Here is a 15,116-nt window from a genome sequence, read left to right on the forward strand (position 1 = left end):
AGCTATTAAAGAGCTCCGAACCTCTCCTACGTATGGTGGCACATGCCTTGAGTCTCAGCATTCAAGAGGCGGAAGCAGGCAAATCTTTGTGAGCTGAAGGGCTAGCCTGGTCTACAAAGAGAGTTCCAAGACAGCCAGGACCACATAGAGAAACCCTGTCTTGAAAAACAAAACAAACAAAAAAAAAAAGTCAACTGACTAGAGCTGCACCACCTGTAGCTCCAGCACTTGAGGAGCTGAAACAGAGAATAACAAGTTCAAGGCCAGTCTGGTCTGCAAACTAACAGCCCATCTCAGAATAAACACACCAACTGCAGAAGTGCTTGTTTCCCTGTGAAAGATCTCAAGTGACAGAATTCATTCCCTCTAGGTTCAAACTGACTACTTGATTGACCTTAGCACAGATTAACACACTAATTCATATCTTCAAGACAACTCTAATGCTACTTCCATGGCATTTGAACACTATGTACTACTATCAACCATGACCCTAATGTGCCTACCTATGTAATCCACATAGGGGACAGGGATGTACATAAGGAAGGGAAGACGGACAATTCCCAAGACTTCCTCAATAGCTCAGCAAGCATAAAATTCAAGAAAACTTGATTAGAGAAATTGATATCATTTCTGAGTTATATCATAAATATGTTAAGCTGGGAAACACACAAACTTTGGTTTTTAAAATGATGTAAATTGCATCACAGATAATAACAGGCACATGGCTCAGCCAACACAGCTGATTTTGAATAGCTATGTGACAAAACTGCTTCTTCCTTTTTTTTTTCCTTCAATTCTTAGAAAACTATGGACTTTGAAGGAAATCCTAGATTACTGGTGATCCACTAGCACTGTCTTTTATCCTGTGTATGCACTCAGAAGCACTGAGCTGTTTTCAGTTACCTGTCATTTGTTTCATGTCAAAACTTATTGTTTAATCAAAGTTAACATATCTGTTTAGTCATACAACTGGGTTCTAGATTTCGTTTGGTCACAATATGCAGGGAGGTGGCCATTGCTCTCTTTCTGTATCTTCCGTTAGCTATGTTACAAATCATCCTCTTGGATTAACAATAGCATCAACTTCAGACGTACTCCATATAAGAAAGGGTCTGGGTAAATGGTTCATTAGTTATCATTAGTTAGAACACTTACTGTATAATCAATTATGAGGACCTGAGTTCAGATATGAGCATCTACTTAACAAGCCAACCACCCTGCCCACATCTGTAATCCAGCCCCTAGGGGAGAGAGATAGGAGAATCTGGAGTCTGATGGTTTCAGCCTACCACATAAAACAAGAGACCCAAAGTCAGGGAGAAACCCTCCTGCCTTAAAGGACTAAGAAGAGGATACTAGTATTGATGTTTAATAAGGATCAGAAGAAACAAATAGGCCGAACAGATGTTTATTCAGGGAGAAATAACTTACAACATAGTCAGATGAACACCAGCAGGTTCCTGGTCCCAAGGATGCCTCCGGATACTCTCCTGTCCCCATGCTGCAAGCAAGAGAGCTCTCAGAGCCCCCTCCTCAGACTTAGCTCACCCAGGTAACAGCAGGCCTTCTCCACCCCCAATGGGCGTGGTCTGTGCCACAGGTGCGGACAAAGTGAATATCTCACTACAATTCCCCTTTTAGTCTAAAGAAAAGATTTGGGCTTAATACAAAAACTATATACAAAACAGTGCTCTAAGAAAAGGAAAATCGAGAACATACAAACTTAAGGCCTAACTATCTAGTCCCAGGGCGAAGTCAAAACGGGGTTTACAATGGAGTTGTCCTAAGCTGATAAAATGAAGTCTAGTACCTAATATATCTAACTAGGAAGAGAGAATAATAGTTGTCATAATTTAATCTTCAACCTCATCAAAGACCTGAGAAGGAAAATGGACAATACTAGGGTAGGCAGGAAGTGCAGATAGGCAACTTCCAAATGGTGCAGCAAGGGCAGAAACAGCAAGTTACCTGGACAGTCACCCAAGGTCTCACACCAAGGTTGGTACAGCCAGTTTTGGCTAAGGGCTAGAGTACCTGACAGACCACAACAAAAGCAGGGAGGTAGAAAGGCTGTCTTACCCTGACTTGGCAGGGTTCAGCAGTCTTCTATGTTTGTCTCCTGCAAGCACATAGGACCATACGTCCAAATCAGTGGTCGAGGTGGGGGCAGTTCTTTGCCCAAGAGGCCATAGCTGAAGCAAGGAAGGACTCTAGAAGGAGCAACAACAGTGTCCAACATTTTTTCAGGAAGGTGTATGGTGCTGTCAGGAGCAACAGTGCCTCATGTTAATGGAATACTAATATTAAAACGTTTAAATGCCATGTTCTGCAGGTCTATGAAGTGCTTGAAGATTAAGCATCTATATCTGACTAATCTCATAGGTATAGGAAACATGGGTGAAGATAATCTGTAATATTCAGGAACCTAGCTATAACACTGATTGAAACTTCCCTGAGTAAAGAAGGGACAAATACCTAAGCAATGTAACTATGTACATATATATACATGTAATTCCCTAAAACAGAGGTAGAGTAGAAATGTCTAGACCAGAGGTATGTAAGGAGTAAGGTTTTTCCTCCCACTGCTGGTCTTGTCCCGCTACTGTGCCAACCCCAAATAACACACCAAGACTCTGTATTTGATATAATGCTGTTGGCCAGGTACTAGTTTCTTATTGGCTAGCTCTGTCTCAAGTATTAACTCATTTCTGTTAAATATAAGTACTTCCACGTGCTCTAATCTTACCGGGGAATGGGGCAGGCATCTCATCTCCCCAATCTCTCCATCTTGACTCCTCTTTACTCCTTCCTCTTTCCTCCTCATCTCCTAGTCCCTCCTATCTTCCTCTCCTATTGGCCAACAGTGCTTTATTCATTAACCAGTATAAGAAACATATATGTAGAATGACATCTCCCATCAGAGGTAGAACTATAAAGTGCAGCCTGATAAAAATAGCCTAAATTGTATCAATATACAAAAATATCTTGAACATAAGTAAAAGTATACATACATAGAATAATGTAAGGATGTTGTGCAAATAACATCATAACTGGAGAGTTTATCAAAATATACAGTTTATATACAATTCTGGGAAGGAAATAAAAACTTAATTTTACATAGGTTACCACATATAAGAATCTATAACAATGTAAGCTGTATAATATTAATATCTCACTATTACTAAAATAATTCACAAGAAGATAGGCTAATCTACCCATATTCCATCTAAACCATACCTTTCCTAACTATACCCTATCCCTGTTTAAAAGAGATACCTGAGTCTAAGTATCACCTCCCATACCAACCCTAAGAATATGAATATTATCCCTAAATGCCAAGAGTAGGGAAAGGGGGCATCGTTATCTTAAGATTACTTCCTGCTGAACTGGGATGATGATTGCCCCATGGGATCCTGTAGGAAGAAAATTTTTAGCAACAAAATTTCGACAGGACTGGCTGCTAGCTATGGCCTCTTGGGCAAAGAACTGCCCCCACCTCGACAGATGATTTGGACGAGCGGTTCTATGTGCTTCTAGAATCCTCTTTTCTACCCATTCTAATTCCTTTTCAGCTTCAGCTGATAGTGTTTGTGGACTATTTAAGTCCTTGTCCCCTTTCAGGGTTGTTTTCAAGTTTTCAAATCATGTACTTCTACTCCAATAATGGTTTATAGTTGAGAAATCTCTCCTAGTAATTTTTGAAGATCATTAAGACTCTATTGTGGTTTAATAAGGATCAGGATAAACAAATAGGCTGAACAGATGTTTATTCAGGGAGAAATAACTTACAACCTAGACAGATGAACACCAGCAGTTTCCAACCGGATGCTCTCCTCTCCGCATCCCTCCAGCCAGAAAGCATTCCCAGGCTCATCCTCAGACCTAGTTCTCCAGGTCACTTCTGCCCCTGGCTCCACCCCCACAATGGGGTTAGTCAGTGCCACAGAAGTAGACAAAGTGAATGAATATCTCACTACAAGAGTCTGGTAGTGATCTCTCCTGATCTGTACTTTTTATGGTCTAATTTTCTGTAGACCTATTTTATATCCTAAGTAGTTGATAGAATCTTTGTATATTTTTTGGGCACAATTTGTAATCCCCAGTGAGGTAAAACTTCCTTTATTTTCTCAAACATTTTTTCTAATATTTCTACTTTAGAATCACCTAACAATATATCATCCATGTAATAGTAGATTATGGATTGTGGAAACTGTTTACGAATCATTTCCAACAGTTTTTCCACAAAATATTGGCACAAGGTGGGGCTATTTAGCATTCCCTATGGTAAAAACCTTCCATTGATGTCTCTTCACCGATTGAGAATTATTGTAATTAGGTACCGTGAAGGCAAATTTCTCTTTATCTTGTTCTTGTAAAGGTATAGTGAAGAAGCAATCCTTTAAATCAATAACTATAATAGGCCATTCTTTAGGTATCAAAGAAGGCAAGGGCATTCCAGGCTGTAGAGAACCCATTGACTGAATAACTTTATTGATGGCTCTCAAGTCTGTAAGCATTCTCCATTTACCAGATTTTATTTTTTTTTTTTTTTGATAACAAATACATGAGGGTTTTAAGGGCTTGTAGATTCCTTGATATGTCCAGCATTTAGCTGTTCCTGAACCAGGTTTTTTAAAGCCTCTAACTTCTCAGAGGTCATAGGCCATTGTCCTACCCAGGTTCATCTGTTAGCCATTTTAAAGGTAGGGCTTTTGGTTCCTCTGTTTGTTTGGTACTTGTATTCTGTTTTTGTACAGCCTAGATATTTGGTGTCTGTCTTGTATAGTATTTTATAATACTTTTTTTGTTTATGGTTCATATCTAATATTGGAGGAATGTTAATCTATTCATTTCATTGTTGTAATAGATCACGACCCCATAGGTTTATTGCTATATCAGCCACATATGGTCTCAACCTTCCTCTCTGTCCTTCTGATCCTACACACTCAATCCATTTCATGTTCTGTTTTACCTGAGACATGGTTCCAATCCCTAAGAATTGAACATTTACCTCTTGCAGGGGCCATCTTGGAGACCAAGATTTATTAGTTATGATAGTTATGTCAGCCTCCGTGTCAACAAATGCCTCCAAACTGTTATTCATTTTACCTATCAATCGAGGCTTATGACTTGTTTATAGAGGTTTGCCAAAATATACGGTTTTTGTTTCTTTCTTTCATGTTTGATTCAACTTCCATCACTAGTTTGTCATCCAGAGCGGTATGAGTTTTTATAGTAGGCATTGGATTTTCTAATCATCCTGTGGGAGATTGTCCTCCACTGTGACTGGGAATGTCCGAACCAACTTTGACATGGGAGCCTTCGAGAGCCCCCCCCCTCAAGGAGTTTCCCAATTGTAAAGGGTTTCCTTGCTTGTCTCTGGTCGATCTACATTCATTGGTCAAGTGTCGGCCTTTGCCACACCTTCTACATAACCCAGAAGGCTGAGGCCTTCTGTTCGATTCATTCCTGGGAGTGTTATTTCTAGAAATAATTTACCTACAATTTCTTTTTAGATGTCCTATCCTACCACAGTTAAAACATCTGACATTTTGATATCTTTTCAAACCTTTGGAGATGGCTTTTCCTACCCAAGCTTTTATGTCACCATAGTTAAGAGCTCTGTTTTCTTGATGTCTTCTCAGACCTTTAGATATGGCTTCTCCTCCCCAAGTTTCAGTGTTATTGTCATTATAGTAAATGTTGGCTGTATATAGAACCCATTCATCCAAGGGTGCTGATCTGATTTTTAAAGGCCAAAGCACCTGTTTGCACTGTGGATTCGAATTCTCATAAGCTAATGATTCTATGAGTAGTCGCCTAGAATCTGTGTCTGCTACCTCTAATTGTATTGCCCTATACAACCTTTCTATGAATACATTAAAGTGTTCTCTTGATCCTTGCCTTATCTTGGTATAGGATTCTATCCTCTCCCCTAGTTCATGAACCAAGCATTCAAGGCTACAGTACTGCATAGAAACAATATGTTTCATCAGAGGCAGTTTGAATTTCTGGATCAGCATAAAGACTCTCACCAAGAATTTTATCTTGGGGAGCTTTATAACCTTACTTTAAGCCCTGTATTTCAAGATCTTTTGCTTCCTCTCTCCATAAAGCCCTCCATTCTAATTGAGAGGAGTTTTCAAGGACAGCTGATATTAATTGATCCCAATCCTTAGGGGTTACCTTGTTATTCCTTGCCCATGGTTCTATTAATTGCTTCACATATGGTGAGTGCATGCCATAGCTACATATGTACACACACACACACACACACACACACACACACACACTTAAAAACAAATAAAGACATATTTTTTAAAGTTTTTAAGAGAAATATGACCTAGTAGCCTAGTAGAAAGGAACTATAAGGTTTTTTGTTTGTTTTTTCAATCACAAATCTAGCTTTAGGAGCTAATGTTGCTATTACCTATCTGACATTGGATGAGTTTCACAGCATTTTTATGCCTTCATTTCTTCATTAATAAAATAAAAAGTAAGTTAAGTGCACAGAATCATTTTGAAGATGGAATGACAATATATATAGAAACTCATTTTGAAGTATTAAACAGATGTGGTTTATTAAATGCATACCAATATGTAACTATATAAACACATACATATTATCATTGAATATTAACAAAATCTGAAAGGAATCTGGGACTGATGAACAGGATCACACTACACTTACACACTGCTTGAGGATTGTAGAGCTCTGCTTGAAAACATGTAGAAGGCAAACCGTAGCATCAGCAGAAGGCCCTAGCTGATGCTCCCTTCCTAAAGGGCTTTACAAACCCTCAACTACACCATGAACAGACTCAGCACACACACCTCTGCTGAACTCACAACTACTTATTAATAGAGTGTGTGCTGTGACAGTTTCTCTCCACACAATTCAAAGTTATATTCTCTGGAGCTTTGGGTCTAATTGCTTTGTTTTGAATTCTTGTCAGTTTAATTGAATCCTGGAGAGTACACACTTAACTCACTGCTTGTGACCTGGGGCTGTTGCTCCATGGTTGAGGGCTTGCCTGACATGCACAGAAAAGGCTGCTTCTCTACAATGTGTAGTTTTGTTCATCTGCATCCTAGCACTCATGGTGAAGTAGAAATTATTTTCTTCTGTCTTTCATTTTTATTTAAAATGCTCTTATAAATCATGTGTTTTCTTCTTTTTAGGTGTGTTTATTCTACTGAATATGTATGAGTATTTTGCTTACATGTATATATGTGCACCATGTGCATGACTGGTGCCCAGCCCACAGAGATCATGAGAAGGCATCAGATCCCTCTGGAACTTGATTTATAGATGGGTATTGGAAACCAGTCCTGGTTTCTCTACAAGAGCAACAACCACCATCTCTTCACCACTCCAAAATATGCATTTTCTATGAAAAACAGCTAGGTTATTTTAAAGCTTTACTACTCAACTCAGCTCACAGTTCAATAGCATCACAAGTACCATCACCTATGTTAGAAGTGCAGAATCTCAGGTTCACTGTAAACTTTGCTCATGAAGATAAACATGGTAAGTCAAGGCTGGCAAGATGACTAAGGGTAGAGGCACCTACATGAATACCTCAATTCAATCCATGGTCCCCACAAGCTAACGGGAGAAAACCAACTCCTTATAGCTGTCATCTGTTCTACACAGGTTCATGATGGCACTCACACAGCCAGACTCACACACATGCATAAGGTGATAAAAATTTTAAAAGACCAAGGTAATTCAATTCTGAAAGAGGGATAAGAAGTGAGGAAAAAGAAAACACCTGCAGTAGATTTGAGTTTACCTAGAAGACAGGAGAGGACACAGACTAGGAATCCTGGGTTTCAACAGCTGAAACAAGATTTGAGATGGCCAAGAGGCAAGACCATAAATGTGGGCTGGCCAACTCTGAACTTGAAGATGGACGTTCAGAGCTATGAGTCTTGGGATTCTTTCCTTAGTATACAAAGCAGGTCTTTCAAGATCTATAAGATGTGATGAAGGGGAACTTCAGTGATGGGCATGTGTTGTGTTAACTTTAGGAAGGAATCAATACTCAAAGTGGTGATTTTTCAAGTATTTCAAGTAAAAGGTGCTCAGAGACATACAGCTAAAAACATAACCTTAAAACTATATCCCATTGGCTCTCATAACTTAAATTAACCTGCTTCTCTTCATCTATGTTTTACCTTGGGCCTTTCTACCTTTCTTTCATTATGAATAAGCACATCCTAGAAGGTACAGAAAGAAAACAAATAAGACATAATCGCTGAAACACAAAATAAGACTAAGAACACAAATACCAATCAATACATGCCTTTCAATAATAACTTTCGATATCAATGACCTAGTTACCCAGTGAAAAGATAATGATTAGCTGAGTGTATTAAGAAACAAAATGCATCTTTCTGTTGTCTACAAGGAACTCATCTTACCTTCAGGCAGCACCTGAGAGATAAAGGATGAAAACAGCATTCTAAGCAAATGGAGCTTAAAAAACAAACACTTGTTGCTGTCCTAATATCTGAAAAACAGACCAAAGTAAAATAAATTAGAAGAGAAAAAGAACTCTCCATTGGGGAGAATAATCCTTCACACCAAAACCATCAACTCTACGTATTTAACTATAGACAAATATGGTATTCTTTCCTAATAGAAAAGATTATGAATGAGGAGCAGTAACCCTAAGCCTAACCCTGCTGTGTCCCTGAAAGTCACCTGTTAATTCTATGCTGCTCCAACAATAGCAGAGCTCCACAGCACAGCTAGAATTGCTAAGGGGAGGAAGAGATCCAAATTCAAATATAGACATCTTGATTGGTACAGCAGCCTAGGGAAGTACAACACCTAGGAATTAGAAGCAATCCCACAAGACAAGCACATACATAACAAGTTCAATGATGACAACAGTGGAATTTCAGGTTGAGAGGTATATGCCTGTTTGTTCTTGTTTTAAACGTGTCACAGGCTAGAGTTATCTAGGAAGCAAAACCTCAATTGGGAAAATGCCTTTGTTAGATTGGCTATAGGCAAGTGTGTGTATATTGTTGTTTGTTTTGGTTTTGTTTTTTGTTTTTTTTCCTTTTGAGCAATGCTTGATGAGCCAGGGCACAGACCACTGTGGACCCTGAGCAAGTGGGGTCCTGGGGTATAGTAAAAGGCAAACTAACCAAGTCATGGGGAGCAAGCCAGATCAACATTTCCCCCACAGCTTCTGCTTCAGTTCCTGCCTCCAAGTTCTCCTGCCTTGACTTCCCTTGGTAATGAACTGTGACCTGACAGTTTAAGGTGAAGTATAGCCCTTTCCTCCCCAAGTTGCTCTTGGTCATGGTCAGCGCTCAGCACACATCCTCTGATCCAGGCTTTATGTGTCCCTGGAACTGGGGCTTGAGAGTACATCATAATGGAATAGGCCTAACACAAGTCTTAACTTCCTTGATTCTAGTTTTCAAAGAAGATGGTAGCCCATAAATGAAGCTGTATGAGAATTTTTGAGAACTTGTTAAAAAAAAAAAAAAAAAAAACTTCAAGTAAACAAACAAGAGATTTGTAACTTGTTCCTCCCATGACATGGATTTATTCTTGCAATGTTCTTTTGTGCCCTTCCCAAGTATAATAACATATTCTCATTTACTTTTGTTATTTGTGTGGTTTCCAAACATGAGTTGCCCTTATGACTGTATATAGCTTGAATTCAAGTAAACTTTGCTCATATGACCTTGCCTCACCCTCAGAATATAAATTGTCTAATGCCTTAATAAAGTTGGCTATTTGCCTACAATTTGACCCTGCCTCATTTAGGCTCCACTTTTGGGTACACACCCACAACTAGCATGATAACATGGTAGGAGGTTCCTCCTGAGGGAAAGTGGATGTTGTAGTAGAGGAAGTTCTAACCAGTCCACACACCATGGAACTTATGGGAAGCACAACTAGACACCAAGGGAGCCTGGAGTACTAGATGGCCACAAAACAAAACAAAACAAAACAAAAAAATGAAGGGGCCTAAAAATGCTGGCCCAAGCAGCCAGTGACAAACCTAGAGCTACGCCTGCACTCCAAGTAAAGGCAGGTGGGTTTTGTTATGAAAAGAAGACTTTGGAGGATCCTGAGATGGCAAACAACTTGAGGACCGGAAGGAGAGAAAACAAACTCATGTATCCAGTACACTAAACATGTGTTAAATCTGCCTAAATCCAATAACTGCAGTGATGTTTACAAATGTAGTAATATAGCCAGCCATTTGTGGAAGACACTGAATCTGCCACTGTGCTCAGCACTACAGACATGACTGTCACGGGGGTGGGGTGGGGGTGGGGGAGAGTCTCAGGTGTTCTATGACATGAGGCCCAGGATTTTAATGTCTTTGTGACTTAGACAAGGCAGGCAGTAGGAGTCAAAGTTCAGATTTATTAAAAGTAAGAGTATAGCTATACAATACTTCTTACAAGATGGTACAGCTAAGCAACAATGTGACTCAAGAAACCTCAGCTCTGAATTTTAGGCAAATGGAAGAAGCTGCATCCTTGGGAGCAGGAATGAAGAAGATTCTTACTCTGATTGACAGACAGCTGTTATATAACTTTGAACTCTCTGTCAATATATCCCCTAATTTTAAGCATATGCATACCCCATCATGAATGTATTTGAGATGGTAAATAAGGATTTCTCCTGTCAGGTCTAATAGGACAATTTCACCTTCACTCATCTTATACACAATTCTGTTTTAAGTAGTCCTTGTTTATCTCTTATTCCAGCAGGAAGTGCCTGACCCCAGATTATGAATCCATGGGGAGGAGTTGGGTGTGCACCATGCTGGACAGCAGACACATTTTTCCAAGGGCAGTTAGTTGCCCTACCTCTCTAGGCCTTAAGCTGCCCTACCTCACACACACACAGTCTGTAGCCTATGGGCTTGAGCTGCCTGAGTAAGCTTGACATCAAACAGAAATCTAAGTATTTCCTTATACAACATTAAAAGTATTATAATGGAAAAGAGAAGATATTAAAAACCTTAAGTTAGAGATTTAAAAAATGACCTTTCCAAGAAAATTGCATTAAAATATTCCAAGAAGATGTAATGGAGAAACATTAGCAATTCTTTTTTAATATTTTAAGTACAAACTTAAAACTTCATTATATATATTTATATGCTGCATATGTACATGTTCAATATGTAGTAATTATAGTAATTACACACATATATTACTAGAGGCATTATTGCACAACAGCTAATATAAACAATTAAAGCTCTCTTTAAAGAAGTTTATTTTTCATGAAATATGACATACCACTGCTGAATTCTTAATTGTGATTCTTCTCACATGACAGCAGTTAGTTAATGTTTCACAAAAACACTAGCAACTTAAGAGAAACAGAGGGACTAGATGCTTCCAGGGTCTGTTTCTCTATGCATATACTCTTACCCACATGTACTTCTAATATATACATGTCTCTAAAACAGGAACATGGATCTTTATTACTTATGCCATCATGTTTTTGAGAATGAATCCTCCCTATGAAGCTCCTGATAAGAATTGTGCTCAAATCTACCTTCTAATGGCACATTAGCCTGTCCAGTGAGCTTTGCAAGCAGTAACCTAGGACACAAATTACACAGATTAACAACAGTCCTTTGCTTGTGAACCAAAGGGGAAAAAATGAGTAATTTGTGTATTTTGGTATTGTGGGAAATTACAGTTTTCAACATCCATTATTTTCTTCATGAATGGAGCTTCAAACACATCAGAGGAGAATCCCTGGGTGCTTGCTAATTCTGTGGGTGATGACCACTGTTGCTTCAGGTCAGCTCACACAGTCCCTCATTCATTTTGTGAAACCAGTCACTCACGGTCACTCAACATCTTTCACGTTGGTTCCTAACAAAGGCATTGACCAGGCTTATTGTTCTCAAAGGTTAAGATACCCACAGAAGCATTTACATCACTGCCCAAGTATGCCCAGGTCATAGGAGGAAACCCAACAACATCACCAAAGAGACTCCTAATGCAACTAAACAGATGAGGAAAATCTGGCAGTTGTCCTGCCTTGAGTTTCTGCCCTGATGTGTATTTTTACCAAAATATATGCTTTTACCAGAAAGGATTGCTTAGTATAGTCTTTCCTAAGATAGAATCCAAAATACTGAGTAACTTCAGAAAAGATTTGGTAATTCTGAGACCTGCATTCCCTTCACAGAGATTCTGAAGGAACATCAACACTCTAGAGCTTCTGAGAATTCCTGCAACTCTGCTTAGCATTTCCCAACCCATCTAAACATTTTACACATTTTGTAACCCAACACCTCTGACCATCTGTGGAGCCTGCTCAGAGAAGCAAGACACTGGTGATTTTCAAGATACACTTTGCAGAATCCTCCCAGGGATTTCCAGGAAGGCTCAGAAAAGAGTTCAGAGAAACTAAAAAGATCAGAAGAGGTCAGCAGCCCACAGCTCTGCTCTAATCCTTCTACTTTCCAGACTTACATACAGCATCATTTTGAATAAAGGAATCTATGACTCAAAATTATCTCGTGTTTATGAAATTCTTTTGACTATAAATGAGATATTTGTAGTCTGACATTTATAGTTCAACGCTTTGTACGTGTTACAGGATCGCACAGAAAGGCCTGGCAGTATTCCCATGGCAGTTTCTCATTAGAGACTAAATCACTGTGAATGGTGACTGAAACCTTCCAATCCTTGCCTGGCTTTCTTAGAGGCAGAGTTAACATCCCTATGCCATTAATTTGGGCTTGGCCTGGTGACCTGCTTTGACCAAAGGGATGTGATGTGAATCTGTGGTTTACTTATGATCCTCAGGACCTCTCTTCACCATGAGAAGAGTAGGCCCCACATGGTGGGTGCTCATCAGCCATAGCCCAGGAATTAGAAGCACATGAAGACCAAATGGACCAATAAAGCTACAATTGCTGAGATCCAAAGGGTTTTGTTTTGTTTTGTTTTTTCTTTGTTTGTTTTTGTTTTTATTTGGGCACAGTAAAGCCTGAATGGATCAGTTTTAAATCAAATGGCTTTAGTATTACTCTCACATAATAATAAGGTTCAACATAGAAGATACTGAATCTTCTGCTCATTTTGCAATTAACTTGAATAATTTTCAAAAAGTGAGATAAGGCTTACTCCTCTGCACATCCAGATCCCATTCTTCTTTGTCCAACAACGATTGCCCTCAATGATTCACAAAATAATAATAATGCCAGTGACACACTGTACATAAATCTCCATCAAGGGACCCGTGAAGCCTTCCTTTGTTCATGAAGCCAAATGCTGCTTTCAGGTTATAATTTAATGTGAAAATTTCATTACCTGTGCTTATAATTGTTTTCAGAGTTCTTAACTGGGCCAAAATTAAAAATCAGCTATGTCTAATCAAGCTGTAATTCAAACAAAAGCCCTCCTAACCAACAAGTGGGAGAAGTCAAAGGGGAAAAAAAGTAAGGTATTCCCTTCTTCCTAAAATTTGAAACCATGTCTAGTAAAGCAGATCATAGTTAATGAGTCAACTCTCACTTTATTGAAGGTTTTTTAATTTATAAAGACAGTTATATAAAATCATGTTTTATGGTTAAGTGGAATCACTGGAATCATTCTTGCAAAAGAGGATGTATTTTTTTAATCTGTTTAGGAAAAAATCCTCTACCAAGTTATCAACCATAGCATGGTACAGGAGTTACCAGTGGTAAAGAGAAGACTTGGCAGTTAGGAGTACTTACTGTTGCAGATGGGAGTCCTATCACTCACATGGCCACACACAACTCTCTGTAACTGGCCTCTGCAGACACTGTGTGAATACGTGCAGGCAAAACACTATATACGTAAGAGAAAGGATATCTTTTAAATACTTTAAAATTTTGTAAAAAGTGAAGTTAATAATGGAAGTCTTGTGAAAGTAGTCTCTTTTTCTTCTTGATTTTTCTTTTATTTTTATATGTATTGGGTGTTTTGCCTGAATGTATGCTTGCCACTGATGTGCTGGTGTCAGCAGAGGCCAGAAGAGGTCATCAGATCCCCTGAGACTGGAGTTGTAGATGTGAGCACCATGCGCCGTGAATCACGCCCTAGATCCTCTGGCAGAGCAGCAAGTATTTATAATGGATGAACCATATCTACAGCCCCAAGTAGTTTGTCTTTATAGAAGTAAATATGCATGACAAAGGGCCATATAAGCAAGAGGAAATGATACAAAAAATAATAGTAATAATACACAGTAGCAGCAAAATTCACACTTCCTAAGAAGTGGATGTGAGTAGCTGTGGGAAGTGAAGGTCTTATTTTTTTGGGCAATGGGGGAAAAAATGAGTGAATGGTCTATAAGACAATTTTCCTGACTCGATACCATTTATTAAGTACCAAGTACAAGACTGTAAAGAGCAAGTAGCATGCTGTCTGGGGCTCAGCAACCTGCACAGAACATGCTGGGCCCATTTTACAGATAGGACAAACACTCCAAGAGTGTTCTCTCTACTATCAGTTACCAACAAAATAAATAGATGATTATTCATAGACGGACAGTGACAAAGAATAAATTAAAATCAGAAATGAGAGAGAATTGTGTAACTGATGTCACAGAACTAGAAGGCAGCAGCAGAATAATTTGAAAGTACTTTATATTGAGTTACATAAGCTAAAAGAAATACCTGAACTTCTAGAAACATACTATCTACCACAACCAACACAGAAGAGACAGGAAGCCTAAGCAGTCCTGTTCCTATAAATATAGGGAAGATTGTAAAATGAAAATAAAATAAATAAAATAATCCCATCAAAGAAACACCCAGAACCAAAGTCTTCACCAGAAAAATCTACAAAGCGTTTAAAGGATAATTAAAACCAATCCTTGTCAAAGTCTTCAAAAACTTGAAAATGAGGGAACACTCCTGCAATGGATTTGATAGTGCCTCCTACAGGTTTGTGTACTAGAAACATGTGGGGACACTGAGAAGTGGTCAGATCTAAAAAATAAAAAATAAAAATAAAAAAGAGAATAAAGCCAAGTGAAAAGTGACTGGGTCATGATCATACTTTTGAAACGAGTATGGGTTTTTCCGCCTGCCGCCTGGTCTCATCCTGCCACCGGGCCAGCCCCAAATAACACGCTGAGA

This window comes from Phodopus roborovskii, unplaced genomic scaffold (assembly GCF_943737965.1).
Source record: "Phodopus roborovskii unplaced genomic scaffold, PHOROB, whole genome shotgun sequence".
NCBI classification, from domain to species: domain Eukaryota; kingdom Metazoa; phylum Chordata; class Mammalia; order Rodentia; family Cricetidae; genus Phodopus; species Phodopus roborovskii.